Source organism: Paramisgurnus dabryanus, chromosome 18 (assembly GCF_030506205.2).
Source record: "Paramisgurnus dabryanus chromosome 18, PD_genome_1.1, whole genome shotgun sequence".
Classification (NCBI taxonomy): Eukaryota; Metazoa; Chordata; class Actinopteri; order Cypriniformes; family Cobitidae; genus Paramisgurnus; species Paramisgurnus dabryanus.
The window spans coordinates 28,884,343-28,911,209 of record NC_133354.1 but is presented as its reverse complement, the minus strand read 5'-3'; the positions used below and the strand labels follow the sequence as shown (position 1 = coordinate 28,911,209).

At 41.9% G+C, this 26,867-nt stretch overlaps 29 non-coding genes across 29 annotated transcripts; all 29 read right to left on the bottom strand.

Moving 5' to 3' along the window:
* Positions 1-8,271: 8,271 nt before the first annotated feature.
* On the bottom strand, positions 8,272-8,361 carry trnar-ucu (transfer RNA arginine (anticodon UCU)). Its single transcript is given in 2 exon segments — positions 8,272-8,307; positions 8,325-8,361. It is a non-coding gene; the product is annotated as a tRNA-Arg (tRNA).
* A 1,255-nt stretch (positions 8,362-9,616) lies between these two features.
* trnat-cgu (transfer RNA threonine (anticodon CGU)) lies at positions 9,617-9,690 on the bottom strand. Its single transcript has one exon. It is a non-coding gene; the product is annotated as a tRNA-Thr (tRNA).
* A 232-nt stretch (positions 9,691-9,922) lies between these two features.
* Positions 9,923-9,996, bottom strand: trnat-agu (transfer RNA threonine (anticodon AGU)). Its single transcript has one exon. It is a non-coding gene; the product is annotated as a tRNA-Thr (tRNA).
* A 1,439-nt stretch (positions 9,997-11,435) lies between these two features.
* On the bottom strand, positions 11,436-11,509 carry trnat-ugu (transfer RNA threonine (anticodon UGU)). Its single transcript has one exon. It is a non-coding gene; the product is annotated as a tRNA-Thr (tRNA).
* Positions 11,510-11,741: 232 nt separating this feature from the next.
* Positions 11,742-11,815, bottom strand: trnat-agu (transfer RNA threonine (anticodon AGU)). Its single transcript has one exon. It is a non-coding gene; the product is annotated as a tRNA-Thr (tRNA).
* Positions 11,816-11,916: 101 nt separating this feature from the next.
* On the bottom strand, positions 11,917-12,006 carry trnar-ucu (transfer RNA arginine (anticodon UCU)). The gene is given in 2 exon segments: positions 11,917-11,952; positions 11,970-12,006. It is a non-coding gene; the product is annotated as a tRNA-Arg (tRNA).
* Positions 12,007-13,252: 1,246 nt separating this feature from the next.
* Positions 13,253-13,326, bottom strand: trnat-cgu (transfer RNA threonine (anticodon CGU)). The gene has a single exon. It is a non-coding gene; the product is annotated as a tRNA-Thr (tRNA).
* Positions 13,327-13,557: 231 nt separating this feature from the next.
* On the bottom strand, positions 13,558-13,631 carry trnat-agu (transfer RNA threonine (anticodon AGU)). The gene has a single exon. It is a non-coding gene; the product is annotated as a tRNA-Thr (tRNA).
* Positions 13,632-13,732: 101 nt separating this feature from the next.
* On the bottom strand, positions 13,733-13,822 carry trnar-ucu (transfer RNA arginine (anticodon UCU)). Its single transcript is given in 2 exon segments — positions 13,733-13,768; positions 13,786-13,822. It is a non-coding gene; the product is annotated as a tRNA-Arg (tRNA).
* Positions 13,823-15,068: 1,246 nt separating this feature from the next.
* Positions 15,069-15,142, bottom strand: trnat-cgu (transfer RNA threonine (anticodon CGU)). The gene has a single exon. It is a non-coding gene; the product is annotated as a tRNA-Thr (tRNA).
* Positions 15,143-15,373: 231 nt separating this feature from the next.
* trnat-agu (transfer RNA threonine (anticodon AGU)) lies at positions 15,374-15,447 on the bottom strand. Its single transcript has one exon. It is a non-coding gene; the product is annotated as a tRNA-Thr (tRNA).
* A 101-nt stretch (positions 15,448-15,548) lies between these two features.
* On the bottom strand, positions 15,549-15,638 carry trnar-ucu (transfer RNA arginine (anticodon UCU)). Its single transcript is given in 2 exon segments — positions 15,549-15,584; positions 15,602-15,638. It is a non-coding gene; the product is annotated as a tRNA-Arg (tRNA).
* Positions 15,639-16,884: 1,246 nt separating this feature from the next.
* trnat-cgu (transfer RNA threonine (anticodon CGU)) lies at positions 16,885-16,958 on the bottom strand. The gene has a single exon. It is a non-coding gene; the product is annotated as a tRNA-Thr (tRNA).
* A 231-nt stretch (positions 16,959-17,189) lies between these two features.
* Positions 17,190-17,263, bottom strand: trnat-agu (transfer RNA threonine (anticodon AGU)). Its single transcript has one exon. It is a non-coding gene; the product is annotated as a tRNA-Thr (tRNA).
* Positions 17,264-17,364: 101 nt separating this feature from the next.
* trnar-ucu (transfer RNA arginine (anticodon UCU)) lies at positions 17,365-17,454 on the bottom strand. Its single transcript is given in 2 exon segments — positions 17,365-17,400; positions 17,418-17,454. It is a non-coding gene; the product is annotated as a tRNA-Arg (tRNA).
* A 1,260-nt stretch (positions 17,455-18,714) lies between these two features.
* On the bottom strand, positions 18,715-18,788 carry trnat-ugu (transfer RNA threonine (anticodon UGU)). Its single transcript has one exon. It is a non-coding gene; the product is annotated as a tRNA-Thr (tRNA).
* Positions 18,789-19,020: 232 nt separating this feature from the next.
* On the bottom strand, positions 19,021-19,094 carry trnat-agu (transfer RNA threonine (anticodon AGU)). Its single transcript has one exon. It is a non-coding gene; the product is annotated as a tRNA-Thr (tRNA).
* Positions 19,095-19,195: 101 nt separating this feature from the next.
* On the bottom strand, positions 19,196-19,285 carry trnar-ucu (transfer RNA arginine (anticodon UCU)). Its single transcript is given in 2 exon segments — positions 19,196-19,231; positions 19,249-19,285. It is a non-coding gene; the product is annotated as a tRNA-Arg (tRNA).
* Positions 19,286-20,544: 1,259 nt separating this feature from the next.
* On the bottom strand, positions 20,545-20,618 carry trnat-cgu (transfer RNA threonine (anticodon CGU)). Its single transcript has one exon. It is a non-coding gene; the product is annotated as a tRNA-Thr (tRNA).
* Positions 20,619-20,850: 232 nt separating this feature from the next.
* trnat-agu (transfer RNA threonine (anticodon AGU)) lies at positions 20,851-20,924 on the bottom strand. The gene has a single exon. It is a non-coding gene; the product is annotated as a tRNA-Thr (tRNA).
* Positions 20,925-21,025: 101 nt separating this feature from the next.
* On the bottom strand, positions 21,026-21,115 carry trnar-ucu (transfer RNA arginine (anticodon UCU)). Its single transcript is given in 2 exon segments — positions 21,026-21,061; positions 21,079-21,115. It is a non-coding gene; the product is annotated as a tRNA-Arg (tRNA).
* Positions 21,116-22,374: 1,259 nt separating this feature from the next.
* On the bottom strand, positions 22,375-22,448 carry trnat-ugu (transfer RNA threonine (anticodon UGU)). Its single transcript has one exon. It is a non-coding gene; the product is annotated as a tRNA-Thr (tRNA).
* Positions 22,449-22,680: 232 nt separating this feature from the next.
* Positions 22,681-22,754, bottom strand: trnat-agu (transfer RNA threonine (anticodon AGU)). Its single transcript has one exon. It is a non-coding gene; the product is annotated as a tRNA-Thr (tRNA).
* Positions 22,755-22,855: 101 nt separating this feature from the next.
* On the bottom strand, positions 22,856-22,945 carry trnar-ucu (transfer RNA arginine (anticodon UCU)). Its single transcript is given in 2 exon segments — positions 22,856-22,891; positions 22,909-22,945. It is a non-coding gene; the product is annotated as a tRNA-Arg (tRNA).
* Positions 22,946-24,204: 1,259 nt separating this feature from the next.
* trnat-ugu (transfer RNA threonine (anticodon UGU)) lies at positions 24,205-24,278 on the bottom strand. Its single transcript has one exon. It is a non-coding gene; the product is annotated as a tRNA-Thr (tRNA).
* A 231-nt stretch (positions 24,279-24,509) lies between these two features.
* On the bottom strand, positions 24,510-24,583 carry trnat-agu (transfer RNA threonine (anticodon AGU)). The gene has a single exon. It is a non-coding gene; the product is annotated as a tRNA-Thr (tRNA).
* A 1,448-nt stretch (positions 24,584-26,031) lies between these two features.
* On the bottom strand, positions 26,032-26,105 carry trnat-ugu (transfer RNA threonine (anticodon UGU)). The gene has a single exon. It is a non-coding gene; the product is annotated as a tRNA-Thr (tRNA).
* Positions 26,106-26,337: 232 nt separating this feature from the next.
* trnat-agu (transfer RNA threonine (anticodon AGU)) lies at positions 26,338-26,411 on the bottom strand. The gene has a single exon. It is a non-coding gene; the product is annotated as a tRNA-Thr (tRNA).
* Positions 26,412-26,511: 100 nt separating this feature from the next.
* Positions 26,512-26,601, bottom strand: trnar-ucu (transfer RNA arginine (anticodon UCU)). Its single transcript is given in 2 exon segments — positions 26,512-26,547; positions 26,565-26,601. It is a non-coding gene; the product is annotated as a tRNA-Arg (tRNA).
* Between the last annotated feature and the right edge of the window lie 266 nt (positions 26,602-26,867).

Genomic DNA, 26,867 nt, shown 5'->3' with positions numbered 1-26,867 from the left:
CCGTAATTTTTACCCTTCTGTTAAAAGATTACACTGTAAACATTATTTGCAGCGTTAACTTGGCAAATAACCAAGGTATAAGCGGGATAATCCACGGCTAGCCATGCATTAAAGGGTTTTAATGCACTTCGCAGAGGCAATCGCAGTTCTTCGCCTCTACGTCCTGCATTAAAACCCTTTAATGCATGGCTAGCCGTGGATTATCCCTTACATAAAACACAGACAAACAGAGAAACACTGCTTTTTGCCAAACAATGAATATAGGCTCCCATACAAAGGCTGGTAAAACTTTTAACAGTGATGTTTAAATGTACTATTTAGATAACCATGTTTAAGTCTACATTAATGTTATGTTGTAGTTTAGGTTGCTGTTTGTAATAAAACTGTAGATAGCATAGGAATAGCCTAGCAATCTATTATGTATATGGACTGTAACCATATACGTTAGCTTACCTTGTCAATGCTGGTGTGGTGAAATGGATTTTACTGGCAATATTTCTAAAAGTCTCTTTACTTCTGAGATTCAAGCAGCACAGGAGACCGATAAACTTTCTGTTGCTTTTACTTAGTGCTCTCATTCACAGAATTTTGCGTGTGCGGCGCTACCGGACTTGATTGCGACCACTTTAGTCAATGCTTATACAGCCGCGGACTTCCCAGATTCGGCTTTTTAAGAAACGCGTCAAATACAAAATTAAATAAAAAATGAACATGCTGCATACAGCACCTGGAAACAGACATACGCTGCGTCCCAAACCGCCTACTTCCATACTATATAGTAGGCAAAGAGTACGAGAAGTAGTGCTTTTCGCCTACTATATAGTATGGAAGTATGCTGTTTGTGACGCAGCCATTACTATTTTACCCGCAGCCTTTTCCTGTGTGGTGCTGGTCGCGCGCATTGGTCAAAAAAATAAAAATAAAAAAATAACACGTCTATTTTTGAAATGCATTGTTGTAATGCGCTCGTTACTAAGACTGTAACGAGTAAAATATTACCAAAATTTTATTAGTAATGCGTTATATTACTGCGTTACAGCAAAAACTAATATATTACTGTAACATATTATATTTTGTAATGCGTTACTCCCAACACTGGTGAAAGATGCAGTACCAAAGTTTTGTAAACCGCGCACGGTACCTTATGCTTTGAAACATGTTGAAAAGGAGTTATGTAAACTAGAAAAAGAGGGTGTAATTTCTCCTGTCAGTTATAGTGAATGGGCAGCCCCCATTGTGTGTATTCCAAAAAAAGATGATAGTGTAAGGATAGGCTATGTGGAGATTACAAAGTAACCATTAACTCGTGGTTGGAGGTTGATCAGTATCCCCTACCCCAGGGGTCGGCAAGCAACTTTGGCCGCGGGCCAATATTTTTTTTAGCCAGTAGATGGCGGGCCAGCTGATTTTTTTTTTACATTTTAATTTTGTTTTTATTTCCTATTTAAAAGACGAAAGACGGCATTAAAAATTTCTTAAAACATGGTTGTTCTGCTGTTTCTTTGTCTGTATGCACCCGCAATAGGCCTATAATCATGGAATATGATGGGTCCGTGTATCATTCGTTCAATCGTTTTTTCAAATTAAAAACAAAAATAAAAAAATGAAAAAACAACAACTTGTTTTTTCATTATTTATTCCTGAACTTAACACCTTTATAGGCATATATCAATGAAATCATTTTAAGCAGATCAAGTACTATAGTGGTAACATTTTACAGGCATTTATGCTCCCATAAAAGTCTCTTACAGTCCGGCTTTTGAACTTTATTCCATTTTTAATTATCATTTATTCGGGACACACACATACACACCTAAGGTTTAAGGAGGTCTGCGCGGGACTGTTTTTTTTTGTCCAGCTCCCAAGTTTCTATTCAGCAACGCTTAAAATACACTCTGTGTTCACACGCTTTATTTCCCGACCTGATGGGTCCGCAAAACCTAAATCTCGTCTCCAGAATCTCAAATTCAAATGTCTCTAACTGAAAGAGAGAGATTAAGTAGCCTATAACAATTATAAATGCTATACAAAAATTGTGTTCGTGTCAATATAAATATTATTTTAACATTGTACTGTCAGCAGAGAAAAAATGTCACAGAAAAAATAATGAAATATAAATAATATAAATTAAATAGGACAAAGCCTATAACTCAGATATCTAACCAACATAAACGGAAACCATATTGCCCTACTTACAAATGAGAAAAGCTATTTTCTGCCAAACTATTTCAAACATACTTGCACAAAAATAATGTTGTTGGCTGACAATGGTTTCAGTACCAAACAGCTCCTAAAGCTGTACAGGTGGTCAGAATGAAGTGCGGATACGCTGTCAAGCGAGGGCTATTGTCAGTCAGACCCACTCCGTCCAAAGTATAGGTACCCCAGAGTTCCGCTACCGTCTTTATACTTTAAAATTTCATCATGCACCACATGAATCCTTTTGGGCGTTTCATACAGTATGCAGCGGGGAAATCGCCGCGCGGCTACGGCTTTTCTCAAGTAGGCTAGTGGAAGAGTTTTGTGCAGCATTTAGTGCAAATATGTTTTATCAGGTAAAACATATTATTTATTACGAATAAATAATAATGAAAAAAGTTAAAAAGTCGGACTGTAATAGAATAAAACTGGCGCATGATTGCTATTCAAACCATTATTAAAACGGCTGTAATCTGTTACCACAATAGTACCTGATATGTTTAAAATTATTTAATTGGTATATGTCTGCTAAGGTGTTAAATAAAAATTTGTCTTAACCCGTTTCATAAATTTTTTCTATTTTTGATCTGAGCGCACAATCAGAAAATCGGAAAACGAGTCGTTAGGCCTATTTGTTTTTTTCATTTTAGTTCAGAAAATAAATAATAGAAAAACAAGTCGTTTTTCTTTATTTTCTTTTTGGTTTAAAAAAAACAAATGAAGGAATTATAAGAGCCATATTTGTAAACTGTTTTTGTAAAATAAAAATAGTCTGATAAAAAAACGGACTTCCAAAATAATCCAGCGGGCCAGAAAATTTTGAAGAGAAAAGTGTGTGTTTTTTCAAAGCAGTGTCTCGTACTTAGGACATGTGATTGACTCTGACGGCATCCATCCAATGAAAGAAAAAATGGATGCTATAAAAAAGCTGCCATTCCAGAAAATGTGACAGAACTCAGATCTTTCTTAGCATTGCTAAATTACTATGGCAAATTTATTCCAAACTTGTCAACCATCATAAAGCCCATGACAGAGTTGTTACATAAAGACGTGCCCTGGTCGTGGTCTGAAAAATGTCAGGCAGCTTTTGAAGATGCAAAAAGACACTTAATGTCAAACCAAGTTCTGATTCATTTTGATCCTGATCTGCCATTGATCTTAGCATGCGACGCATCTCCTGTAGGAGTGGGTGCAGTAATCTCACACCGAATGAGTGATGGTAGTGAAAGACCAATAGCTTTTGCTTCCAGAATGTTGACAAAAACTGAGCGAAACTATTCGCAGATTAAAAAAGAGGCTTTAGGACTAGTATTTGGGGTAATGAAGTTTCATGAGTATTTGTTTGGAAGACAGTTTATACTAGTAACAGACCATAAGCCACTGCTAAAGATTCTGGGACCTAAAACAGGGGTGCCCACACTAGCCGCAGCTAGGATGCAAAGATGGTCCCTCATCTTGTCTGCATACAAGTATGAAATTCAGTACAAGAGATCAGAACATCACGGTAATGCGGATGCATTATCGAGACTTCCATTAAAAAATGAATATGTCAGATCAAATCCAGTGTATAGACTGTCGTATCTTGATGAATTGCCAGTTACAGCAGTTGATATTGCACAAACAACAGAGACCGACCCTGTGCTTAAAAAAGTCAAGGACTATGTAATGAGTGGTTGGCCAAAACACATTGTGTAAGAGAAGATAAAACCATATTTTGCAAAGAAATTTGAACTTTCTGTTGAACATGATTGTCTTCTGTGGGGGTATCGTGTGGTAATACCTGAAACATTACGTGATAGACTCTTAGCCGAACTTCATGATAGTCACTGGGGTATGGTGAAGATGAAATCATTAGCCCAAAGTTATTTTTGGTGGCCTACACTTGACATGAACATTGAAGAGATTGTGAGTCAATGCAGTGTATGTCAGCAGCAACGCAGCATGCCTACCCATGTCCCAGTACATACATGAAAATGGTCAACAGGACCCTGGGAGAGAATCCACTTAGATTTGGCTGAAGATCATCAGCAGATGTTTTTAGTGGTGATGGATACTCATGCAAGATGGCCTGAGATCTTTCCTATGCAGTCAACTACTTCAGCAAAAACAATTGAAGTGCTAAGAACTCTGTTTGCATCTTATGGACCCCGATTTACATCCAGGGAATTTGACGAATTCTTGCTGCTAAATGGGGTAAAGCACACAAAATCACCTGCCTATCACCCTGCCTCAAATGGGCTAGCTGAAAGGTTAGTTCAGAACCTAAAAAAGCACTTGCAAAGAACAGATCAGGTGGTGGTATGACACTTCAACACTGTGTAGCTAATTTTTTGTATAGCTACCGCAATACACCTCATAGTACTACTCACAAGACACCTGCTGAACTATTCCTCAAGAGAGCTGTTCGAACCAGATTATCTCTTATAAAACCACAGTTCTCGCAGGCTTTCAGGTGTAAGCAATCTGAAAAAAATGAGAAGCCTTGTAAGGTCAGGACCTTCACTACTGGTCAAAAGGTTTTGGTAAAGAATTACAGGGGAGGAGAGAAATGGTTAAAGGGTACAATTTCAAAAGTGTTGGGCCCAGTAACTTACATGGTTGATGTAAATGGAAACTGTGTAAAGAGGCATGTTAACCAAATGTTAAGTTGTAAAATTGTGTGTAACAAAGATGCTGGGGATCCAGGACAGTTTCCTTATACAGGAAGGAACTGGGACCCTGATGAAATTGACATGGACATTGATAAGGACAATGAAACTGTCAATCCAGAAACTAAGACGGAATTGGTAGCTGATAAGGCAATAGAGTTGTCAGCTACTGTGGCAGAAACTGAAAGGTTGTCAGAAAACAACCGTCCTGTTAGAAACAAGCGTGTTCCACAAAGGTTGAATTTGTAAAAAAAAAAAGTCTACATTGTGATTGTGTAGGATGTATAAAAGAGTATGGAAATGTTCAGAGATTGTTTTGGTAACAAAGAGTGTGAAAAATTTGTTTTCAGAGTTAAGTGAGAAATAAGCTTACAAGGGAGGAGCTGTGGTGTTGTACACCAAAATAATGTTGTAATTAAGAATTTGGTAATGTTCTTACCGTCAAAATAACTTAAAGTAAAATCTTACTTGTTGCCATAGAGACATAGTTTTTGAACTGGTTCAAATGAGAGAAGTGATTGGACTATGGCTGTCTAATTGCCGCCCCCCTGCGGTGGTGCAGGGTGCAGTGCTGTGGTGCTGGAGCACGTGTGTTGAGCTGCCGATAAAATAATAAAGAAATCACTTTTTTCTGCTGTTCTAAGTTTCCGTGCCGTGTTCATTTTTTTGTAATTCTTTTCCTAAACCGACGACTTTTCGTGCGGACACAACAGTAGGTATCTTTTTAGAAAACCAAATGGAAGTTAAAATATTAGGATGACGGAAACATTTGAAATCAACAAGAATGTTATTAGTTCTTACGTTACAAAACAGTATTGAATTTACAACTGGGAGATGGGTATTCAAGTACTTCTGATGATGATGAAGAAGAAGAGGAGGAATAAGATGTATTTGTATTGAAACAAACATTCGTATTATGAATTATTTACTTTTTGTTTTTATTTCTAGTAATTTTTGTTTTATTTGCTTTTTGGGTTTCTTTGCTTTTCTTTTGGTGACTTTTATTTTAACCTAACAATATATTCTACATAACTGTGCAGAACCAATTGCACACACATTCTTTAAACTGTTTATAAAGAGAGACTTAAGTTTTTTTACTTTTACATTCAAAGACAAAACAAGAATGGAAAGTTGTTTGCTCTTATTGTCCATAGTTCGAAGTGCAGTGGCATAATTTGGTAATTGGTAATGTACAGTGGCTTTCTTTAGTCACAATATATAGTAATAACTGAGATACTGAGTTATGAAACGGCACTCCGGATTACAATAAATAGACAGGGAAACTGAGGCTAAGGAAGCCTCAGAGCGGGGAATGAAGTAGTTTGTTTTAATCCGAATATGTGTATCAAATACTTTACCATTATGTTTTTATGTTTTTCTATATGGATATAACCAGCTATAGGTATCACTTAGTGAACCATTGTGTGGGTAGGAAAATTACCAGCATGCATTGCAGTTTGTTCAAAAAGTACATGGGAAAGGTTTTACATGGTGAGGGTAAGGACAAAGGACCTACAGTCCCGGGAATGAGATCACCATGTTTTTCTATATGATATAAACCATATGTTTCTTCATGTTACAAACCCTTGTGTATAGAAGCATATGCTAAGGTCAATGTAAAGGTCATGGATTTCGTGCGAAGACAGGCTTAAATACTGTGGTACAGGGAAAAGTTTTTCAGTGAGTCTTGGCGTTTTTGCCGGACTGCTCGGCTTTTATTTGTCCGGATAATAAAAGTCTATCTCTTGAAATCAAAACCTAAGACTGAAGATGGTTTCATTTGAGGAAAAGGAAAACCACAACAATATGGGGAACAGAGGTGTCATAGTTGTTGTAATTACCCCTTGCCTGTAGACTTGTCAAAGTGTTATGTATCAGATCAATCTCTAAAAACAACTTATTTTTATTTAAATGTAGGACAGTCAACAAGATGACTTCTTGAAAGACCTGGAAAACATCACCATGGGCATATGTTTAATCAAAAAGAAAGAAGGTGTTCTTGGAGAATATGGGGCTGTTTACACTTGGTATTAAGATGTGTTTTCATCAATCGGATCACAAGTGGACGAGAGAGACCCATAACGTTTACACCTGGTATTTAAATCCGTCTCTTTTGTCCACATTCTACCGCTTCTGTTCTGAATACTGTGAGGGGGTGGTCTGTGAGAAGGTGGGCGAGTCTCTCTGCTGTCATTCAAACCCGAGCGGGAGTAGTTATGAGTTTATATGGACGCGAACTAATATAATGTTGGAGTCCGCGTGTATGTCTAGCAAGTAAACATGCTGCACAGTTTTTTGTTTGTGTATATGTAAGAGCTTTCTCTGAATTTTCAGTGCAATTGATGAAATTGGATTGCGCAACTTTCACACAATTTTAAAACGAAACTACGGTGATCATCCGCTTTAGTTTTATCAATGAAAGGCTAAAAATAGTGCTGTTCACTGTGTCTTCACGCCAGAAGTCAGAAAAGATTTTATATTTCCACCTGTGGCTTTTTATTTTATATTTTGTGAATGTGCAGTGAGCACTTTTTTTAAACACTTTTACACACAAAGAAATTGTTATTGAACATGGTGTATTTGCAATGTCAGCAAATGTAGTGCAAGTAGTAGTTTTTTAAGCCATTTAAGGGTCATTTTTATATACTGTTTTTAAGATTAGTGATTGCAAACAATTTGCTTAAAAATGTTGAAAGTAAGTCAATGAAATGTGTTTATTTAAATGTTGCTACAATAAATTCATTGCAACCACTTACCTTCAAAAAAATTTGTAAATTCAAATAATAATTTTTCATCAGTCTTAAATAAATAATATAAGAGAAAGTAGCTAAATTAAATAGGGCTGAAATTTACTAAACTTTTTATACTAGGGTAAATAAATAAAATTGAGTAAGTTCAACTTATTAGCTTTTGTATTTTTCAGCCCAAGAGTTACAACGGAGAAAACTAAAAGGATGGAATCGCTGGGAATCTTCTGTTTACAAGACAGGCGCTTTGACCGGCTAAGCCATGGCGCCCTACCGGGAATCTCTTCCAGAGTTAAGTCCTATCAGTGAAGGTTTTATGCTCGAGGGCGTCCATGAATTGGATTATATTGGTCCGTTAGGGAGAAAACTAGAAAGTTTTGCCCAAAGTACAGGCCTTTCGCTGAAAACAGACCGCTGTCGTGACAACTCTGAATTATCAGGATGTACCATATCTCAACTGAGAAACAGCCAAAGAAACAGACCTTAGTTGGCCACATCATAAAGGCTCCGCTGGGATTCGAACCCAGGATCTCCTGTTAACTAGACAGGCGCGTTAACCAACTAAGGCACGGCGCCACCCTCCATCTGCCGATTGTGGAAGGGTGAGTCACAGTATGAACAGGAACAACAATGTAAGATGAAATGCATTGAGCAGGGTCTTCGGAGCTAAAACCGTGCGACTCTGGTGGGACTCGAACCCACAACCTTTGAAACACATCAACTCATAATCTAGAAGTCCAATGCGCTATCCATTGCGCCACAGAGCCTACATGAGCACTAATGTTTTGCACACAATTCTGGATGAAGACAGATTTAAATTATTATTAGCTTTTGTATTTTTCAGCCCAAGAGTTACAAATACTATTTTTACCTTCTGCTCTTTCCATATGCCAATGAGCACAATTGTCAAATGGAAGGCATTTTTGGGATACGAATTCAGGATCTCCAGATGAAAGGACAGGAACTTTCACCAGCCAATGGTGTGCAACCTTACGTCACATGTCTTCAGATCTTTTGAAAACAGGAACAAGACTGTCATATTTTCTTTTTGGACCTCCTGCCTTTCATGTGGAACGGAGAAACAGCAACTAAAAGGATGGAATCACTTGGAATTGAACAATCTGTTTACAAGACATGATCACTGAACAGCTATGCCAGGACATCCTTAAACTCCATGGCTATATTTTAATTAAACCAAGTACAAGAAAGTCAAACCTCCTTGTGGACCTCTTTTCTCCAAATTAAACCGGAGAACAGCCGTTGAAAGGAAGGCATGGCTTGAAATTCAACAGTCTGTTGACAAGACAGGCCCTTTGACCGGCTGATGCTGTGCACCCTAACGTCACATGGCTTCAGGTCTATTGAAAACGGGAACATTTCAGTCGTATTTTCTGCCCGGACCTCCTGCCTTTCATGTAGATGGGAGAGCAGAGACTGACAAAGGAACAAAACGCTGGGATTCGAACAATTCGTTTACAAGACATGGTCTTTGTACAGCAATGCCAAGGCATCCTAAAATTGCACGGCTTTCTTTTCATTTAGACAGGTAAAAGAAAGTTTAATCTCCTTGACGCCATTCTGCCTTTCATGAAGGCCAAAGACCACAACCACTGATAAAAGGCACCACTGCGATTTTGATCACGTAATCTCCCACTTACAAGACAGGTGCTTTGGCCATGGGGACCCTTGAGAACAAAGCCAGGCAAAAGACATGGCGTCCTTACAGGAAATTAAGCCCTATTAGTGAAGGCTTTAGGGTAAAGGTTGTTCATAAATCAGATTGGTCCGTTTTCCAAAAATATCTGGAAGTTATGACAGCTTTCATAACAACCATGAATTATAAGGAGGTTGTATTTCATCTGATAAACAGAAACAAAGAAAGCCCTTAGCAGGCTACAGACTGAAGGCACCGCTGGGATTTTAAAATCTGTTTTGAGGGAGGATGAGTCACAGTATGAAGAGATACAACAATGTGACAAGAAAGCCACTGAGTGGGGGCCGAGGACCGCAAACATCGTAAGAAGGCACCACTGGGATTCAAACCCAGGATCTCCTGTTTACGAGACAGGCGCTTTGACCGGCTAAGCCATGGCGCCCTACTGGGAATCTCTTCCAGAGTTAAGTGCTATCAGTGAAGGTTTTATGCTCGAGGGCGTCCATGAATTGGATTATATTGGTCCGTTAGGGAGAAAACTAGAAAGTTTTGCCCAAAGTACAGGCCTTTCGCTGAAAACAGACCGCTGTCGTGACAACTCTGAATTATCAGGATGTACCATATCTCAACTGAGAAATAGCCAAAGAAACAGACCTTAGTTGGCCACATGATAAAGGCTCCGCTGGGATTCGAACCCAGGATCTCCTGTTTACTAGACAGGCGCTTTAACCAACTAAGCCACGGCGCCACCCTCCATCTGCCGATTGTGGAAGGGTGAGTCACAGTATGAACAGGAACAACAATGTAAGATGAAATGCATTGAGCAGGGTCTTCGGAGCTAAAACCCTGCGACTCGAACCCACAACCTTTGAATCACATCAACTCATAATCTAGAAGTCCAATGCGCTATCCATTGCGCCACAGAGCCTACAAGCAAAAGCACTGATGTTTTGCACACAATTCTGGATGAAGACAGATTTAAATTATTATTAGCTTTTGTATTTTTCAGCCCAAGAGGTACAATTACTATTTTTACCTTCTGCTCTTTCCATATGCCAATGAGCACAATTGTCAAATGGAAGGCATTTTTGGGATACGAATTCAGGATCTCCAGATGAAAGGACAGGAACTTTCACCAGCCAATGGTGTGCAACCTTACGTCACATGTCTTCAGATCTTTTGAAAACAGGAACAAGACTGTCATATTTTCTTTTTGGACCTCCTGCCTTTCATGTGGAACGGAGAAACAGCAACTAAAAGGATGGAATCACTTGGAATTGAACAATCTGTTTACAAGACATGATCACTGAACAGCTATGCCAGGACATCCTTAAACTCCATGGCTATATTTTAATTAAACCAAGTACAAGAAAGTCAAACCTCCTTGTGGACCTCTTTTCTCCAAAATAAACCGGAGAACAGCCGTTGAAAGGAAGGCATGGCTTGAAATTCAACAGTCTGTTGACAAGACAGGCCCTTTGACCGGCTGATGCTGTGCACCCTAACGTCACATGGCTTCAGGTCTATTGAAAACGGGAACATTTTAGTCGTATTTTCTGCCCGGACCTCCTGCCTTTCATGTAGATGGGAGAGCAGAGACTGACAAAGGAAGGAAACGCTGGGATTCGAACAATTAGTTTACAAGACATGGTCTTTGGACAGCAATGCCAGGGCATCCTAAAATTGCACGGCTTTCCTTTCATTTAGACAGGTAAAAGAAAGTTTAATCTCCTTGACGCCATTCTGCCTTTCATGAAGACCAAAGACCACAACCACTGATAAAAGGCACCACTGCGATTTTGATCACGTAATCTCCCACTTACAAGACAGGTGCTTTGGCCATGGACACTCTTGAGAACAAAGCCAGGCAAAAGACATGGCGTCCTGACAGGAAATTAAGTCCTATTAGTGAAGGCTTTAGGGTAAAGGCTGTTCATAAATCAGATTGGTCCGTTTTCCAAAAATATCTGGAAGTTATGACAGCTTTCATAACAACCATGAATTATAAGGAGGTTGTATTTCATCTGATAAACAGAAACAAAGAAAGCCCTTAGCAGGCTACAGACTGAAGGCACCGCTGGGATTTTAAAATCTGTTTTGAGGGAGGATGAGTCACAGTATGAAGAGATACAACAATGTGACAAGAAAGCCACTGAGTGGGGGCCGAGGACCGCAAACATCGTAAGAAGGCACCACTGGGATACGAACTCAGGATCTCCTGTTTACAAGACAGGCGCTTTGACCGGCTAAGCCATGGCGCCCTACCGGGAATCTCTTCCAGAGTTAAGTCCTATCAGTGAAGGTTTTATGCTCGAGGGCGTCCATGAATTGGATTATATTGGTCCGTTAGGGAGAAAACTAGAAAGTTTTGCCCAAAGTACAGGCCTTTCGCTGAAAACAGACCGCTGTCATGACAACTCTGAATTATCAGGATGTACCATATCTCAACTGAGAAACAGCCAAAGAAACAGACCTTAGTTGGCCACATGATAAAGGCTCCGCTGGGATTCGAACCCAGGATCTCCTGTTTACTAGACAGGCGCTTTAACCAACTAAGCCACGGCGCCACCCTCCATCTGCCGATTGTGGAAGGGTGAGTCACAGTATGAACAGGAACAACAATGTAAGATGAAATGCATTGAGCAGGGTCTTCGGAGCTAAAACCCCGCGACTCTGGTGGGACTCGAACCCACAACCTTTGAATCACATCAACTCATAATCTAGAAGTCCAATGCGCTATCCATTGCGCCACAGAGCCTACATGCAAAAGCACTGATGTTTTGCACACAATTCTGCATGAAGACAGATTTAAATTATTATTAGCTTTTGTATTTTTCAGCCCAAGAGGTACAATTACTATTTTTACCTTCTGCTCTTTCCATATGCCAATGAGCACAATTGTCAAATGGAAGGCACTTTTGGGAAACGAATTCAGGATCTCCAGATGAAAGGACAGGAACTTTCACCAGCCAATGGTGTGCAACCTTACGTCACATGTCTTCAGATCTTTTGAAAACAGGAACAAGACTGTCATATTTTCTTTTTATACCTCCTGCCGGAGAAACAGCAACTAAAAGGATGGAATCACTTGGAATTGAACAATCTGTTTACAAGACATGATCACTGAACAGCTATGCCAGGACATCCTTAAACTCCATGGCTATATTTTAATTAAACCAAGTACAAGAAAGTCAAACCTCCTTGTGGACCTCTTTTCTCCAAATTAAACCGGAGAACAGCCGTTGAAAGGAAGGCATGGCTTGAAATTCAACAGTCTGTTGACAAGACAGGCCCTTTGACCGGCTGATGCTGTGCACCCTGACGTCACATGGCTTCAGGTCTATTGAAAACGGGAACATTTCAGTCGTATTTTCTGCCCGGACCTCCTGCCTTTCATGTAGATGGGAGAGCAGAGACTGACAAAGGAAGGAAACGCTGGGATTCGAACAATTCGTTTACAAGACATGGTCTTTGGACAGCAATGCCAGGGCATCCTAAAATTGCACGGCTTTCTTTTCATTTAGACAGGTAAAAGAAAGTTTAATCTCCTTGACGCCATTCTGCCTTTCATGAAGGCCAAAGACCACAACCACTGATAAAAGGCACCACTGCGATTTTGATCACGTAATCTCCCACTTACAAGACAGGTGCTTTGGCCATGGACACCCTTGAGAACAAAGCCAGGCAAAAGACATGGCGTCCTGACAGGAAATTAAGCCCTATTAGTGAAGGCTTTAGGGTAAAGGTTGTTCATAAATCAGATTGGTCCGTTTTCCAAAAATATCTGGAAGTTATGACAGCTTTCATAACAACCATGAATTATAAGGAGGTTGTATTTCATCTGATAAACAGAAACAAAGAAAGCCCTTAGCAGGCTACAGACTGAAGGCACCGCTGGGATTTTAAAATCTGTTTTGAGGGAGGATGAGTCACAGTATGAAGAGATACAACAATGTGACAAGAAAGCCACTGAGTGTGGGACGAGGACCGCAAACATCGTAAGAAGGCACCACTGGGATTCGAACTCAGGATCTCCTGTTTACGAGACAGGCGCTTTGACCGGCTAAGCCATGGCGCCCTACCGGGAATCTCTTCCAGAGTTAAGTCCTATCAGTAAAGGTTTTATGCTCGAGGGCGTCCATTAATTGGATTATATTGGTCCGTTAGGGAGAAAACTAGAAAGTTTTGCCCAAAGTACAGGCCTTTCGCTGAATCAGACCGCTGTCGTGACAACTCTGAATTATCAGGATGTACCATATCTCAACTGAGAAACAGCCAAAGAAACGGACCTTAGTTGGCCACATGATAAAGGCTCCGCTGGGATTCGAACCCAGGATCTCCTGTTTACTAGACAGGCGCTTTAACCAACTAAGCCACGGCGCCACCCTCCATCTGCCGAATGTGGAAGGGTGAGTCACAGTATGAACAGGAACAACAATGTAAGATGAAATGCATTGAGCAGGGTCTTCGGAGCTAAAACCCCGCGACTCTGGTGGGACTCAAACCCACAACCTTTGAATCACATCAACTCATAATCTAGAAGTCCAATGCGCTATCCATTGCGCCACAGAGCCTACATGCAAAAGCACTGATGTTTTGCACACAATTCTGGATGAAGACAGATTTAAATTATTATTAGCTTTTGTATTTTTCAGCCCAAGAGGTACAATTACTATTTTTACCTTCTGCTCTTTCCATATGCCAATGAGCACAATTGTCAAATGGAAGGCACTTTTGGGATACGAATTCAGGATCTCCAGATGAAAGGACAGGAACTTTCACCAGCCAATGGTGTGCAACCTTACGTCACATGTCTTCAGATCTTTTGAAAACAGGAACAAGACTGTCATATTTTCTTTTTATACCTCCTGCCGGAGAAACAGCAACTAAAAGGATGGAATCACTTGGAATTGAACAATCTGTTTACAAGACATGATCACTGAACAGCTATGCCAGGACATCCTTAAACTCCATGGCTATATTTTAATTAAACCAAGTACAAGAAAGTCAAACCTCCTTGTGGACCTCTTTTCTCCAAATTAAACCGGAGAACAGCCGTTGAAAGGAAGGCATGGCTTGAAATTCAACAGTCTGTTGACAAGACAGGCCCTTTGACCGGCTGATGCTGTGCACCCTGACGTCACATGGCTTCAGGTCTATTGAAAACGGGAACATTTCAGTCGTATTTTCTGCCCGGACCTCCTGCCTTTCATGTAGATGGGAGAGCAGAGACTGACAAAGGAAGGAAACGCTGGGATTCGAACAATTCGTTTACAAGACATGGTCTTTGGACAGCAATGCCAGGGCATCCTAAAATTGCACGGCTTTCTTTTCATTTAGACAGGTAAAAGAAAGTTTAATCTCCTTGACGCCATTCTGCCTTTCATGAAGGCCAAAGACCACAACCACTGATAAAAGGCACCACTGCGATTTTGATCACGTAATCTCCCACTTACAAGACAGGTGCTTTGGCCATGGACACCCTTGAGAACAAAGCCAGGCAAAAGACATGGCGTCCTGACAGGAAATTAAGCCCTATTAGTGAAGGCTTTAGGGTAAAGGTTGTTCATAAATCAGATTGGTCCGTTTTCCAAAAATATCTGGAAGTTATGACAGCTTTCATAACAACCATGAATTATAAGGAGGTTGTATTTCATCTGATAAACAGAAACAAAGAAAGCCCTTAGCAGGCTACAGACTGAAGGCACCGCTGGGATTTTAAAATCTGTTTTGAGGGAGGATGAGTCACAGTATGAAGAGATACAACAATGTGACAAGAAAGCCACTGAGTGTGGGACGAGGACCGCAAACATCGTAAGAAGGCACCACTGGGATTCGAACTCAGGATCTCCTGTTTACGAGACAGGCGCTTTGACCGGCTAAGACATGGCGCCCTACCGGGAATCTCTTCCAGAGTTAAGTCCTATCAGTGAAGGTTTTATGCTCGAGGGCGTCCATGAATTGGATTATATTGGTCCGTTAGGGAGAAAACTAGAAAGTTTTGCCCAAAGTACAGGCCTTTCGCTGAATCAGACCGCTGTCGTGACAACTCTGAATTATCAGGATGTACCATATCTCAACTGAGAAACAGCCAAAGAAACGGACCTTAGTTGGCCACATGATAAAGGCTCCGCTGGGATTCGAACCCAGGATCTCCTGTTTACTAGACAGGCGCTTTAACCAACTAAGCCACGGCGCCACCCTCCATCTGCCGATTGTGGAAGGGTGAGTCACAGTATGAACAGGAACAACAATGTAAGATGAAATGCATTGAGCAGGGTCTTCGGAGCTAAAACCCCACGACTCTGGTGGGACTCGAACCCACAACCTTTGAATCACATCAACTCATAACCTAGAAGTCCAATGCGCTATCCATTGCGCCACAGAGCCTACATGCAAAAGCACTGATGTTTTGCACACAATTCTGGATGAAGACAGATTTAAATTATTATTAGCTTTTGTATTTTTCAGCCCAAGAGGTACAATTACTATTTTTACCTTCTGCTCTTTCCATATGCCAATGAGCACAATTGTCAAATGGAAGGCACTTTTGGGATACGAATTCAGGATCTCCAGATGAAAGGACAGGAACTTTCACCAGCCAATGGTGTGCAACCTTACGTCACATGTCTTCAGATCTTTTGAAAACAGGAACAAGACTGTCATATTTTCTTTTTATACCTCCTGCCGGAGAAACAGCAACTAAAAGGATGGAATCACTTGGAATTGAACAATCTGTTTACAAGACATGATCACTGAACAGCTATGCCAGGACATCCTTAAACTCCATGGCTATATTTTAATTAAACCAAGTACAAGAAAGTCAAACCTCCTTGTGGACCTCTTTTCTCCAAATTAAACCGGAGAACAGCCGTTGAAAGGAAGGCATGGCTTGAAATTCAACAGTCTGTTGACAAGACAGGCCCTTTGACCGGCTGATGCTGTGCACCCTGACGTCACATGGCTTCAGGTCTATTGAAAACGGGAACATTTCAGTCGTATTTTCTGCCCGGACCTCCTGCCTTTCATGTAGATGGGAGAGCAGAGACTGACAAAGGAAGGAAACGCTGGGATTCGAACAATTCGTTTACAAGACATGGTCTTTGGACAGCAATGCCAGGGCATCCTAAAATTGCACGGCTTTCTTTTCATTTAGACAGGTAAAAGAAAGTTTAATCTCCTTGACGCCATTCTGCCTTTCATGAAGGCCAAAGACCACAACCACTGATAAAAGGCACCACTGCGATTTTGATCACGTAATCTCCCACTTACAAGACAGGTGCTTTGGCCATGGACACCCTTGAGAACAAAGCCAGGCAAAAGACATGGCGTCCTGACAGGAAATTAAGCCCTATTAGTGAAGGCTTTAGGGTAAAGGTTGTTCATAAATCAGATTGGTCCGTTTTCCAAAAATATCTGGAAGTTATGACAGCTTTCATAACAACCATGAATTATAAGGAGGTTGTATTTCATCTGATAAACAGAAACAAAGAAAGCCCTTAGCAGGCTACAGACTGAAGGCACCGCTGGGATTTTAAAATCTGTTTTGAGGGAGGATGAGTCACAGTATGAAGAGATACAACAATGTGACAAGAAAGCCACTGAGTGTGGGACGAGGACCGCAAACATCGTAAGAAGGCACCACTGGGATTCGAACTCAGGATCTCCTGTTTACGAGACAGGCGCTTTGACCGGCTAAGCCATGGCGCCCTACCGGGAATCTCTTCCAGAGTTAAGTCCTATCAGTGAAGGTTTTATGCTCGAGGGCGTCCATGAATTGGATTATATTGGTCCGTTAGGGAGAAAACTAGAAAGTTTTGCCCAAAGTACAGGCCTTTCGCTGAATCAGAGCGCTGTCGTGACAACTCTGAATTATCAGGATGTACCATATCTCAACTGAGAAACAGCCAAAGAAACGGACTTTAGTTGGCCACATGATAAAGGCTCCGCTGGGATTCGAACCCAGGATCTCCTGTTTACTAGACAGGCGCTTTAACCAACTAAGCCACGGCGCCACCCTCCATCTGCCGATTGTGGAAGGGTGAGTCACAGTATGAACAGGAACAACAATGTAAGATGAAATGCATTGAGCAGGGTCTTCGGAGCTAAAACCCTGCGACTCTGGTGGGACTCGAACCCACAACCTTTGAATCACATCAACTCATAATCTAGAAGTCCAATGCGCTATCCATTGCGCCACAGAGCCTACATGCAAAAGCACTGATGTTTTGCACACAATTCTGGATGAAGACAGATTTAAATTATTATTAGCTTTTGTATTTTTCAGCCCAAGAGGTACAATTACTATTTTTACCTTCTGCTCTTTCCATATGCCAATGAGCACAATTGTCAAATGGAAGGCACTTTTGGGATACGAATTCAGGATCTCCAGATGAAAGGACAGGAACTTTCACCAGCCAATGGTGTGCAACCTTTCGTCACATGTCTTCAGATCTTTTGAAAACAGGAACAAGACTGTCATATTTTCTTTTTATACCTCCTGCCTTTCATGTGGAATGGAGAAACAGCAACTAAAAGGATGGAATCACTTGGAATTGAACAATCTGTTTACAAGACATGATCACTGAACAGCTATGCCAGGACATCCTTAAACTCCATGGCTATATTTTAATTAAACCAAGTACAAGAAAGTCAAACCTCCTTGTGGACCTCTTTTCTCCAAATTAAACCGGAGAACAGCCGTTGAAAGGAAGGCATGGCTTGAAATTCAACAGTCTGTTGACAAGACAGGCCCTTTGACCGGCTGATGCTGTGCACCCTAACGTCACATGGCTTCAGGTCTATTGAAAACGGGAACATTTTAGTCGTATTTTCTGCCCGGACCTCCTGCCTTTCATGTAGATGGGAGAGCAGAGACTGACAAAGGAAGGAAACGCTGGGATTCGAACAATTAGTTTACAAGACATGGTCTTTGGACAGCAATGCCAGGGCATCCTAAAATTGCTCGGCTTTCTTTTCATTTAGACAGGTAAAAGAAAGTTTAGTCTCCTTGACGCCAATCTGCCTTTCATGAAGGCCAAAGACCACAACCACTGATAAAAGGCACCACTGCGATTTTGATCACGTAATCTCCCACTTACAAGACAGGTGCTTTGGCCATGGACACCCTTGAGAACAAAGCCAGGCAACAGACATGGCGTCCTGACAGGAAATTAAGCCCTATTAGTGAAGGCTTTAGGGTAAAGGTTGTTCATAAATCAGATTGGTCCGTTTTCCAAAAATATCTGGAAGTTATGACAGCTTTCATAACAACCATGAATTATAAGGAGGTTGTATTTCATCTGAAAAAACGGAAACAAAGAAAGCCCTTAGCAGGCTACAGACTGAAGGCACCGCTGGGATTTTAAAATCTGTTTTGAGGGAGGATGAGTCACAGTATGAAGAGATACAACAATGTGACAAGAAAGCCACTGAGTGGGGGCCGAGGACCGCAAACATGGTAAGAAGGCACCACTGGGATTCGAACCCAGGATCTCCTGTTTACAAGACAGGCGCTTTGACCGGCGAAGCCATGGCGCCCTACCGGGAATCTCTTCCAGAGTTAAGTCCTATCAGTGAAGGTTTTATGCTCGAGGGCGTCCATGAATTGGATTATATTGGTCCGTTAGGGAGAAAACTAGAAAGTTTTGCCCAAACTACAGGCCTTTCGCTGAAAACAGACCGCTGTCGTGACAACTCTGAATTATCAGGGTGTACCATATCTCAACTGAGAAACAGCCAAAGAAACGGACCTTAGTTGGCCACATGATAAAGGCTCCGCTGGGATTCGAACCCAGGATCTCCTGTTTACTAGACAGGCGTTTTAACCAACTAAGCCACGACGCCACCTTCCATCTACCGATTGTGGAAGGGTGAGTCACAGTATGAACAGGAACAACAATGTAAGATGAAATGCATTGAGCAGGGTCTTCGGAGCTAAAACCCCGCGACTCTGGTGGGACTCGAACCCACAACCTTTGAATCACATCAACTCATAATCTAGAAGTCCAATGCGCTATCCATTGCGCCACAGAGCCTACATGCAAAAGCACTGATGTTTTGCACACAATTCTGGATGAAGACAGATTTGAATTATTATTAGCTTTTGTATTTTTCAGCCTAAGAGTTACAATTACTATTTTTACCTTCTGCTCTTTCCATATGCCAATGAGCACAATTGTCAAATGGAAGGCATTTTTGGGATACGAATTCAGGATCTCCAGATGAAAGGACAGGAACTTTCACCAGCCAATGGTGTGCAACCTTACGTCACATGTCTTCAGATCTTTTGAAAACAGGAACAAGACTGTCATATTTTCTTTTTGGACCTCGTGCCTTTCATGTGGAACGGAGAAACAGCAACTAAAAGGATGGAATCACTTGGAATTGAACAATCTGTTTACAAGACATGATCACTGAACAGCTATGCCAGGACATCCTTAAACTCCATGGCTATATTTTAATTAAACCAAGTACAAGAAAGTCAAACCTCCTTGTGGACCTCTTTTCTCCAAATTAAACCGGAGAACAGCCGTTGAAAGGAAGGCATGGCTTGAAATTCAACAGTCTGTTGACAAGACAGGCCCTTTGACCGGCTGATGCTGTGCACCCTAACGTCACATGGCTTCAGGTCTATTGAAAACGGGAACATTTCAGTCGTATTTTCTGCCCGGACCTCCTGCCTTTCATGTAGATGGGAGAGCAGAGACTGACAAAGGAAGGAAACGCTGGGATTCGAACAATTCGTTTACAAGACATGGTCTTTGGACAGCAATGCCAGGGCATCCTAAAATTGCATGGCTTTCTTTTCATTTAGACAGGTAAAAGAAAGTTTAATCTCCTTGACGCCATTCTGCCTTTCATGAAGGCCAAAGACCACAACCACTGATAAAAGGCACCACTGCGATTTTGATCACGTAATCTCCCACTTACAAGACAGGTGCTTTGGCCATGGGGACCCTTGAGAACAAAGCCAGGCAAAAGACATGGCGTCCTTACAGGAAATTAAGCCCTATAAGTGAAGGCTTTAGGGTAAAGGTTGTTCATAAATCAGATTGGTCCGTTTTCCAAAAATATCTGGAAGTTATGACAGCTTTCATAACAACCATGAATTATAAGGAGGTTGTATTTCATCTGATAAACAGAAACAAAGAAAGCCCTTAGCAAGCTACAGACTGAAGGCACCGCTGGGATTTTAAAATCTGTTTTGAGGGAGGATGAGTCACAGTATGAAGAGATACAACAATGTGACAAGAAAGCCACTGAGTGGGGGCCGAGGACCGCAAACATCGTAAGAAGGCACCACTGGGATTCGAACCCAGGATCTCCTGTTTACGAGACAGGCGCTTTGACCGGCTAAGCCATGGCGCCCTACCGGGAATCTCTTCCAGAGTTAAGTCCTATCAGTGAAGTTTTTATGCTCGAGGGCGTCCATGTATTGGATTATATTGGTCCGTTAGGGAGAAAACTAGAAAGTTTTGCCCAAAGTACAGGCCTTTCGCTGAAAACAGACCGCTGTCGTGACAACTCTGAATTATCAGGATGTACCATACCTCAACTGAGAAACAGCCAAAGAAACGGACCTTAGTTGGCCACATGATAAAGGCTCCGCTGGGATTCGAACCCAGGATCTCCTGTTTACTAGACAGGCGCTTTAACCAACTAAGCCACGGCGCCACCCTCCATCTGCCGATTGTGGAAGGGTGAGTCACAGTATGAACAGGAACAACAATGTAAGATGAAATGCATTGAGCAGGGTCTTCGGAGCTAAAACCCTGCGACTCTGGTGGGACTCGAACCCACAACCTTTGAATCACATCAACTCATAATCTAGAAGTCCAATGCGCTATCCATTGCGCCACAGAGCCTACATGCAAAAGCACTGATGTTTTGCACAAAATTCTGGATGAAGACAGATTTAAATTATTATTAACTTTTGTATTTTTCAGCCCAAGAGTTACAATTACTATTTTTACCTTCTGCTCTTTCCATATGCCAATGAACACAATTGTCAAATGGAAGGCATTTTTGGGATACGAATTCAGGATCTCCAGATGAAAGGACAGGAACTTTCACCAGCCAATGGTGTGCAACCTTACGTCACATGTCTTCAGATCTTTTGAAAACAGGAACAAGACTGTCAGATTTTCTTTTTATACCTCCTGCCTTTCACGTGGAACGGAGAAACAGCAACTAAAAGGATGGAATCACTTGGAATTGAACAATCTGTTTACAAGACATGATCACTGAACAGCTATGCCAGGACATCCTTAAACTCCATGGCTATATTTTAATTAAACCAAGTACAAGAAAGTCAAACCTCCTTGTGGACCTCTTTTCTCCAAATTAAACCGGAGAACAGCCGTTGAAAGGAAGGCATGGCTTGAAATTCAACAGTCTGTTGACAAGACAGGCCCTTTGACCGGCTGATGCTGTGCACCCTAACGTCACATGGCTTCAGGTCTATTGAAAACGGGAACATTTTAGTCGTATTTTCTGCCCGGACCTCCTGCCTTTCATGTAGATGGGAGAGCAGAGACTGACAAAGGAAGGAAACGCTGGGATTCGAACAATTCGTTTACAAGACATGGTCTTTGGACAGCAATGCCAGGGCATCCTAAAATTGCACGGCTTTCTTTTCATTTAGACAGGTAAAAGAAAGTTTAATCTCCTTGACGCCATTCTGCCTTTCATGAAGGCCAAAGACCACAACCACTGATAAAAGGCACCACTGCGATTTTGATCACGTAATCTCCCACTTACAAGACAGGTGCTTTGGCCATGGACACCCTTGAGAACAAAGCCAGGCAAAAGACATGGCGTCCTGACAGGAAATTAAGTCCTATTAGTGAAGGCTTTAGGGTAAAGGTTGTTCATAAATCAGATTGGTCCGTTTTCCAAAAATATCTGGAAGTTATGACAGCTTTCATAACAACCATGAATTATAAGGAGGTTGTATTTCATCTGATAAACAGAAACAAAGAAAGCCCTTAGCAGGCTACAGACTGAAGGCACCGCTGGGATTTTAAAATCTGTTTTGAGGGAGGATGAGTCACAGTATGAAGAGATACAACAATGTGACAAGAAAGCCACTGAGTGGGGGCAGAGGACCGCAAACATCGTAAGAAGGCACCACTGGGATTCGAACCCAGGATCTCCTGTTTACAAGACAGGCGCTTTGACCGGCTAAGCCATGGCGCCCTACCGGGAATCTCTTCCAGAGTTAAGTCCTATCAGTGAAGGTTTTATGCTCGAGGGCGTCCATGAATTGGATTATATTGGTCCGTTAGGGAGAAAACTAGAAAGTTTTGCCCAAAGTACAGGCCTTTCGCTGAAAACAGACCGCTGTCGTGACAACTCTGAATTATCAGGATGTACCATATCTCAACTGAGAAACAGCCAAAGAAACGGACCTTAGTTGGCCACATGATAAAGGCTCCGCTGGGATTCGAACCCAGGATCTCCTGTTTACTAGACAGGCGCTTTAACCAACTAAGCCACGGCGCCACCCTCCATCTGCCGATTGTGGAAGGGTGAGTCACAGTATGAACAGGAACAACAATGTAAGATGAAATGCATTGAGCAGGGTCTTCGGAGCTAAAACCCTGCGACTCTGGTGGGACTCGAACCCACAACCTTTGAATCACATCAACTCATAATCCAGAAGTCCAATGCGCTATCCATTGCGCCACAGAGCCTACATGCAAAAGCACTGATGTTTTGCACACAATTCTGGATGAAGACAGATTTAAATTATTATTAGCTTTTGTATTTTTCAGCCCAAGAGTTACAATTACTATTTTTACCTTCTGCTCTTTCCATATGCCAATGAACACAATTGTCAAATGGAAGACATTTTTGGGATACGAATTCAGGATCTCCAGATGAAAGGACAGGAACTTTCACCAGCCAATGGTGTGCAACCTTACGTCACATGTCTTCAGATCTTTTGAAAACAGGAACAAGACTGTCATATTTTCTTTTTATACCTCCTGCCTTTCATGTGGAACGGAGAAACAGCAACTAAAAGGATGGAATCACTTGGAATTGAACAATCTGTTTACAAGACATGATCACTGAACAGCTATGCCAGGACATCCTTAAACTCCATGGCTATATTTTAATTAAACCAAGTACAAGAAAGTCAAACCTCCTTGTGGACCTCTTTTCTCCAAATTAAACCGGAGAACAGCCGTTGAAAGGAAGGCATGGCTTGAAATTCAACAGTCTGTTGACAAGACAGGCCCTTTGACCGGCTGATGCTGTGCACCCTAACGTCACATGGCTTCAGGTCTATTGAAAACGGGAACATTTTAGTCGTATTTTCTGCCTGGACCTCCTGCCTTTCATGTAGATGGGAGAGCAGAGACTGACAAAGGAAGGAAACGCTGGGATTCGAACAATTCGTTTACAAGACATGGTCTTTGGACAGCAATGCCAGGGCATCCTAAAATTGCACGGCTTTCTTTTCATTTAGACAGGTAAAAGAAAGTTTAATCTCCTTGACGCCATTCTGCCTTTCATGAAGGCCAAAGACCACAACCACTGATAAAAGGCACCACTGCGATTTTGATCACGTAATCTCCCACTTACAAGACAGGTGCTTTGGCCATGGGGACACTTGAGAACAAAGCCAGGCAAAAGACATGGCGTCCTGACAGGAAATTAAGTCCTATTAGTGAAGGCTTTAGGGTAAAGGTTGTTCATAAATCAGATTGGTCCGTTTTCCAAAAATATCTGGAAGTTATGACAGCTTTCATAACAACCATGAATTATAAGGAGGTTGTATTTCATCTGATAAACAGAAACAAAGAAAGCCCTTAGCAGGCTACAGACTGAAGGCACCGCTGGGATTTTAAAATCTGTTTTGAGGGAGGATGAGTCACAGTATGAAGAGATACAACAATGTGACAAGAAAGCCACTGAGTGGGGGCCGAGGACCGCAAACATGGTAAGAAGGCACCACTGGGATTCGAACCCAGGATCTCCTGTTTACAAGACAGGCGCTTTGACCGGCTAAGCCATGGCGCCCTACCGGGAATCTCTTCCAGAGTTAAGTCCTATCAGTGAAGGTTTTATGCTCGAGGGCGTCCATGAATTGGATTATATTGGTCCGTTAGGGAGAAAACTAGAAAGTTTTGCCCAAGTACAGGCCTTTCGCTGAAAACAGACCGCTGTCGTGACAACTCTGAATTATCAGGATGTACAATATCTCAACTTAGAAACAGCCAAAGAAACGGACCTTAGTTGGCCACATGATAAAGGCTCCGCTGGGATTCGAACCCAAGATCTCCTGTTTACTAGACAGGCGCTTTAACCAACTAAGCCATGGCGCCACCCTCCATCTGCCGATTGTGGAAGGGTGAGTCACAGTATGAACAGGAACAACAATGTAAGATGAAATGCATTGAGCAGGGTCTTCGGAGCTAAAACCCTGCGACTCTGGTGGGACTCGAACCCACAACCTTTGAATCACATCAACTCATAATCTAGAAGTCCAGCGCTATCCATTGCGCCACAGAGCCTACATGCAAAAGCACTGATGTTTTGCACACAATTCTGGATGAAGAAAGATTTAAATTATTATTAGCTTTTGTATTTTTCAGCCCAAGAGTTACAATTACTATTTTTACCTTCTGCTCTTTCCATATGCCAATGAGCACAATTGTCAAATGGAAGGCATTTTTGGGATACGAATTCAGGATCTCCAGATGAAAGGACAGGAACTTTCACCAGCCAATGGTGTGCAACCTTACGTCACATGTCTTCAGATCTTTTGAAAACAGGAACAAGACTGTCATATTTTCTTTTTATACCTCCTGCCTTTCATGTGGAACGGAGAAACAGCAACTAAAAGGATGGAATCACTTGGAATTGAACAATCTGTTTACAAGACATGATCACTGAACAGCTATGCCAGGACATCCTTAAACTCCATGGCTATATTTTAATTAAACCAAGTACAAGAAAGTCAAACCTCCTTGTGGACCTCTTTTCTCCAAATTAAACCGGAGAACAGCCGTTGAAAGGAAGGCATGGCTTGAAATTCAACAGTCTGTTGACAAGACAGGCCCTTTGACCGGCTGATGCTGTGCACCCTAACGTCACATGGCTTCAGGTCTATTGAAAACGGGAACATTTCAGTCGTATTTTCTGCCCGGACCTCCTGCCTTTCATGTAGATGGGAGAGCAGAGACTGACAAAGGAAGGAAACGCTGGGATTCGAACAATTCGTTTACAAGACATGGTCTTTGGACAGCAATGCCAGGGCATCCTAAAATTGCACGGCTTTCTTTTCATTTAGACAGGTAAAAGAAAGTTTAATCTCCTTGACGCCATTCTGCCTTTCATGAAGGCCAAAGACCACAACCACTGATAACAGGCACCACTGCGATTTTGATCACGTAATCTCCCACTTACAAGACAGGTGCTTTGGCCATGGGGACACTTGAGAACAAAGCCAGGCAAAAGACATGGCGTCCTGACAGGAAATTAAGCCCTATTAGTGAAGGCTTTAGGGTAAAGGTTGTTCATAAATCAGATTGGTCCGTTTTCCAAAAATATCTGGAAGTTATGACAGCTTTCATAACAACCATGAATTATAAGGAGGTTGTATTTCATCTGATAAACAGAAACAAAGAAAGCCCTTAGCAGGCTACAGACTGAAGGCACCGCTGGGATTTTAAAATCTGTTTTGAGGGAGGATGAGTCACAGTATGAAGAGATACAACAATGTGACAAGAAAGCCACTGAGTGGGGGCCGAGGACCGCAAACATGGTAAGAAGGCACCACTGGGATTCGAACCCAGGATCTCCTGTTTACAAGACAGGCGCTTTGACCGGCTAAGCCATGGCGCCCTACCGGGAAGCTCTTCCAGAGTTAAGTCCTATCAGTGAAGGTTTTATGCTCGAGGGCGTCCATGAATTGGATTATATTGGTCCGTTAGGGAGAAAACTAGAAAGTTTTGCCCAAAGTACAGGCCTTTCGCTGAAAACAGACCGCTGTCGTGACAACTCTGAATTATCAGGATGTACCATATCTCAACTGAGAAACAGCCAAAGAAAAAGACCTTAGTTGGCCACATGATAAAGGCTCCGCTGGGATTCGAACCCAGGATCTCCTGTTTACTAGACAGGCGCTTTAACCAACTAAGCCACGGCGCCACCCTCCATCTGCCGATTGTGGAAGGGTGAGTCACAGTATGAACAGGAACAACAATGTAAGATGAAATGCATTGAGCAGGGTCTTCGGCGCTACAACCCTCAACTCTGGTGGGACTCGAACCCACAACCTTTGAATCACATGAACTCATAATCTAGAAGTCCAATGCGCTATCCATTGCGCCACAGAGCCTACATGCAAAAGCACTGATGTTTTGCACATAATTCTGGATGAAAACAGATTTAAATTATTATTAGCTTTTGTATTTTCCAGCCCAAGAGTTACAATTACTATTTTTACCTTCTGCTTTTTCCATATGCCAATGAGCACAATTGTCAAATGGAAGGCATTTTTGGGATACGAACGGGAACATTTCAGTCGTATTTTCTGCCCGGACCTCCTGCCTTTCATGTAGATGGGAGAGCAGAGACTGACAAAGGAAGGAAACGCTGGGATTC